General features: G+C 49.8%; 1 non-coding gene across 1 annotated transcript; it reads left to right on the forward strand.

Annotated features, from left to right (window-relative positions):
* Positions 1–5,071: 5,071 nt before the first annotated feature.
* Positions 5,072–5,144, forward strand: TRNAR-ACG (transfer RNA arginine (anticodon ACG)). Its single transcript has one exon. It is a non-coding gene; the product is annotated as a tRNA-Arg (tRNA).
* The last annotated feature ends 310 nt before the right edge of the window (positions 5,145–5,454 follow it).

The following is a 5,454-nucleotide window of genomic DNA, read 5'->3' on the forward strand; positions in this document are numbered from 1 at the left end:
GGCTTGGCCATTTCGACTCTTCGGGCTCAGTGGGCTGCGATTCAGGCGTTCCATGTCCTACCTTTAATTTCTGTTTCACCATTGGTTGCTAGACTTTTTAAGTCTCTCTCTTTCCAACGCCCCCGTCCTATCATGTGTCCTCCACCTTGGGACCTCCCTTTGGTTTTGCGCTCCTTGCAGTTGGCTCCCTTCGAGCCTTTGGAGTCGGTGGGGTTGAAGTTTTTAACACTCAAGGTGGTGTTTCTTGTGGCGATTGCTTCTGCCAGACGTATGGGTGAGTTGGGTGCCTTCTTTCGTTCTGCTCCTTTTTTGTTGGTTTTGTCGGACCGTGTGGTGTTGCGCCCTCATCCTACGTTCATTCCAAAAGAGGATTCTTATTTTCACAGGTCTTCTGAGGTGGTGCTTCCATGTCTTTGTCCTGATCCTTCCTCGGATGAGGAATCCCTGTTGCACCTCTTGGATGTTCGTCGTGCTTTGTTGAGCTATTTATCGCGCATGTCTTCCTTTTGCAAAGTGGACAACTTGTTTGTCAATTATGGTTTGTCGCGTCAGGGACTGAAACCCTCCCTCTCGACGATCAGTCGCTGGATTAAGGAGGCCATTTTGTTGGCGTATGCTTCGGTTTCTGAGGTTCCCTCCCTTCCTGTTCAGGGGCGTTCCACCCGCTCTGTTGCTGTGTCTTGGGCCTCCTTCAAAGGGGTGTCCATGGAGGATGTTTGCCGGGATGCTACTTGGTCTTCACCTCATACATTCATGTCCCATTACCGCCTCCAGGTTGGGGGTGGGGGTTCTGTTTCATTTGCATCTTCTGTTCTGACTGCGAGGATGCCTTGAGAGGTTGTCTTTGATAGCTGTACCTCTGTATATTAAATTATGTTTTCACTGCACTTTTGGTGTGGTCTTTTCCTTACATGAAGCTGATTGCTTTGGTATCGGCTCATATGTGTATACTGTGGCGAGGAAGACTGGACGAGGAGGTAATGCCCCGGTTACTTACCGGTAATCTTCATTACTCCGAGTCCTAGTCTTCCTCGCCACAGTATAGTTTCCCTTCCCTCCCGGCCCTGGTGGTGGCTTCATGTCTGCGGCTTTGTTTATCAGGTCGAGATGGTTGGTATGTATCCCTTTATGGGATTGGCTGAAGCCACTGGGGGCCATATTGGAGGAGGGAGGGGAGACTAGAGCGCTGCTTTTTTAATTTTACTTGGAGTTCTGTGTGGAGCTGGAGGCTCATATGTGTATACTGTGGCGAGGAAGACTAGGACTCGGAGTAATGAAGATTACCGGTAAGTAACCGGGGCATTACACAACAGCTAGGCAATTGAATTAAAATACATACCGGGAATTTAACGCCAATATTTTTATTTTAAAGTGAGCCATTCACAGTTTCTCTAGAGGTCTGGTTTTTAACTGCAAAACAGGTACCTCGATTTGCCGAAAGGCCCAATATGTTCCTGGAAAAATAAATGATAGGGATTTTGTGAAAAAGCACATTTCCTGGCGTGCTCTCGGAATAGGCTTGGACCGTCATGAGGGCTGTCACGGCCGCAGTTGCAAGTGACTTATTCCATTTAAATTGGGCAAAATAACTTGGCCTCTGAGATATTGGCGCATGGCCACCGCTCTAGAAATATAAATAACAAAGGTATTGTGTGGGAGGAACAGTCGTTCTTTGCAGTTGCGATGTCTCACGTTGGTGCAAACAGTCGCATTTCCCGCCACACCGCGCCTGCGCACTTGCACTGCAGCAGAAAAGAGCGAGTTAAGTCGCGAGTTTTGAATGGCTGTTTCCGATCAAACCGAAAAGACTTTGATCCAATCAGAGCAGGGGAAACAATATGCCAAGTGACGTCACTACTCTTTGCCCCAGAGAGCAGCAGGATGTTAAAGTTGTTGTGACTGCCATTGCCCGTATATTCTGTGAGTTCCTTAAAATAAATGCTTGTGAAAGACACATATAGCGCACTATTCTAGTTGAACCACATCTAACAGCTCTTGGAGCCACCGGCAGTGTGGGGAGCGGAGGGGGGTACAGCGTGTACTTTATATTTGTTTTCTTGAAACATGACTCACTGGGAGCGGTGTCAACGCGCGCCTGACGCTGCTCCTTGATGCAATACACCGTGTGGGGTGTGCACCTCTTACATTCGGGGAGCTCACCCTTTGCTCCTGTAGGTTCCCACTTTGGCTTTGAAGGACATGCTCACGCTCTAAACTGTTCACTCTCCACCCTCCCTGGAATGTGCAGCTCTATAACTCCGCCCCCACGCCTGTCCCCCAGGAAGGGCCTGCGGCGCAATGGATAACGCGTCTGACTACGGATCAGAAAGTTCCTGGTTCAACTCCTGGCTGGCTCGAGCCAAGGCTTCTTTTAACATCTTTAGAAGAATAAAAAATTAGCTAGCATTCGCGCCAAGAATTTTCAATTCTATTAAGGACACGGAGGCGAGGATTATGCTTCTCTTTCATTTACTGCTAACAAACAGCAGCCAATAATTTGGTATGAAATTCCTCAACATAATAAACCCACACTGATACCAGTGTTGTATTTATCACAAAATGCTCTCAGAGGTCATCTTAGAGATGCCCTCTGAAAAAAGACTAAGTCCCTCGTGTCCAGCTGGCTTGTCTGCATCAGCCTGCCACACACAGGCATGTTTCTGACCCCCTGAGGTGGGACCACCTATGCTCTCATGGGTCAAGGACAAAGACAGCTTGAGGTTGAGGTGCTTTACACCTACCCCCAAGCATGTTGACTGGAAGGATTCTACCCAGTCAGGTCAGGGGTTGCTCCCTACTGAAAGGAAGGGGACGTACAAGTGGTGTAGTCACCCTAAAACCCTAAAAGGCAAGTAGCCCATTGGCTACCAGCAGCTAGTGCCTGAAATACCCCTAAAGTCAGTATTTTGGGGCATCCCTAAACCTTGATGGTCAAATTCCTGCAACCAACGAAGAAGACGCTGTGTAGCAAAGCTTGAAGACGACAACTGACTTTGCCCCAGCCCTACTGGCCTGTCTCCAGCTTGAAGAGCCTGCGAAGAAGATGCCGACACCTGTCCTCTGGCAAGGGATTTCCAAGAACTCCAGGAAGACTGCCACTCTTTAACAAAGACCAGATCTCCAGAGGACAGCGGCCCTGTCAAGAAAACTCCAACTTCAAGGACTCAAGATCCAAGCGGATCTGTAACCCCTGCCCACTCTGCACCAGACGCCCATGGCCCAAGTCTGAGTGGCTTACCTGTCCAATTAAGTCTCCCCAGCGATCGAGACCTTCATTCCATCAGTAGCTGACCTCTCCTGGACCCCACAAAGTCGCCTGCAGCATCAACACGAAGGGTTCCCCTGACAATGACCGTCTCCTGTAACGAAAATCCGAGACCAAAAGGCCCCTCTGCATCCTCAGGCCCCCGACCTTGGAAAGCCCAGCCGACGGTGCCCAGGCCTTGTCCTCCATCCCAACTTACCGGTCCAGCCAGTGGTCACCTCTATCCAGCCTCCTGTCCCGTGGCTGCAGCCTCTTTGTGCGACCGAGATCCTCCATTCGTTTGCAATGGGTGTCTGACGCTGATTGCACCCGGCCGCCCCTGTGCCGCTGGTGGTGTAGATTTGGTGCTGCCATATGACCTGACAGATCAACACCGTCGCCTCCAACTGCTTCAACACCCTCCGCATCCTCCGAAAGGCCTTCAAATGGATCCCCCACAAATCATGGAAGACTGTTACCCACGCACTCATAACCAGCAGACTGGACTACAGAAACACAGTCCATGCCGGGATAAACAAGTCTCCGCTCCGCAAACTCCACACCATCGAGAACACCGCAGCTAGACTCGTCCTCGGCATCCCCCAACACGAACACATCATCCAGCACCGGCGTAACCTCCACTGGCTCCCCGTTAAAAAAAGAGTAACCTTCAAGATACTCACCCACACCTACAAATGCCTCCACAACACCGGACCCCAATACTTCAATGACAGAATCTCCTTCCACATACCCAAGAGGAACCTCCGATCTGCCGACCTCGCTCTCGCCAAACCCTCGCGCATCTGCAGAGCAAGAACGGGCGACAGAACCTTCTCCTACATAGCGGCCAAGACCTGGAACAGGTTGCTGATTAACATCAGACGCGTCCCCACCCTGCACATCTTCAGAAGACCCTGAAGACCAGGCTCTTCGATTGACCGGAGCTACCCTCCACACACCCCAGCACCAGGCACTCAACGCCCATTGGACTCACAGGGCTTCTGTCTCTCCCCCGTCGTTTGTGGCAGCCCGGGATGAGACCGCTTCCCGGGCACACACACAGCCGCAGCCGAGTACTTCACAGGTCTTTAACAGACCTTTTGCTTGTTAATGAGGCTTTGATGGTTTTCACCCCTGCTTAGAGCCCCTGCAGCTCCACTCTGCCTTTTGCTTGAAGAAACAGCCCCCCCCCCCAATTTTTTTCTTAGCCCCCCCCGAAATTTGACTCTAGTTGCGCCTCTGTCCAGCACCATGAGACCCTCACGGGTGAGTAGCGCGCTTATAATTTCCCTGTTTGATTGAAGCCAATAGTCGTGGTAGTTGTAAGTTGTAGGTGTAATGTTAGTTGTTCTATATCTAAATGCAATGACAGAAGCAGCAAGATACCAGTCCGGCAGCACACTCTGCTGAGCACGGAGCCATGGGTTTGTGTATAGCATATAGTAGTTTGTTCGTAGTTCTAAAGTAGTACTGCAAAATGTTACATATTGTTATATATAACGGCAAGAATTGCAAGATGTCAGGCTCCAGCGGCATTTCTGCGGTTTGCCACGAGGGCAGCAGTCACCTCTGCATTGTAGTAGAGTGAGCAGAGCTCTTAAGCTGCACAAACCTATAGGCTGGCTTCAGGGCTGGGATATTGTACTTAGCTCCTCGAACTGTGTGTTTTCTATTGTTAAAGAGGAATGTCTAGAGTACATCGCCACACTCTCACTGCCACACAAGCTTGTATTCCCTCTGCACGAGCCCGCCCTCGAGATGAAACTGATGAGGCGACTCCTGTCTGTCCTATTTTAGACCCTTGTTGTGACGTCAGCCTTTAGCAGCGGGCCAGTGGCGCAATGGATAACGCGTTTGCCTACGGAGCAGAAGATTCCAGGTTCGACTCCTGGCTGGCTCGATTGTGGCGGTGCCTTTTTACATCCAGCAATATAATAATACAATCATGTAGAAACATTACAAGAAAATACATCCCGTCGATGGACCATGGAGTTCAGCCCTGTGTGATAGTATCAGAAACGAATCTGTAAACTGCGTTACACAACAGCTAGGCAATTGAATTAAAATACATACCGGGAATTTAACGCCAATATTTTTATTTTAAAGTGAGCCATTCACAGTTTCTCTAGAGGTCTGGTTTTTAACTGCAAAACAGGTACCTCGATTTGCCGAAAGGCCCAATATGTTCCTGGAAAAATAAATGATAGGGA

This window comes from Triturus cristatus, chromosome 8 (assembly GCF_964204655.1).
Source record: "Triturus cristatus chromosome 8, aTriCri1.1, whole genome shotgun sequence".
NCBI lineage: Eukaryota > Metazoa > Chordata > Amphibia > Caudata > Salamandridae > Triturus > Triturus cristatus.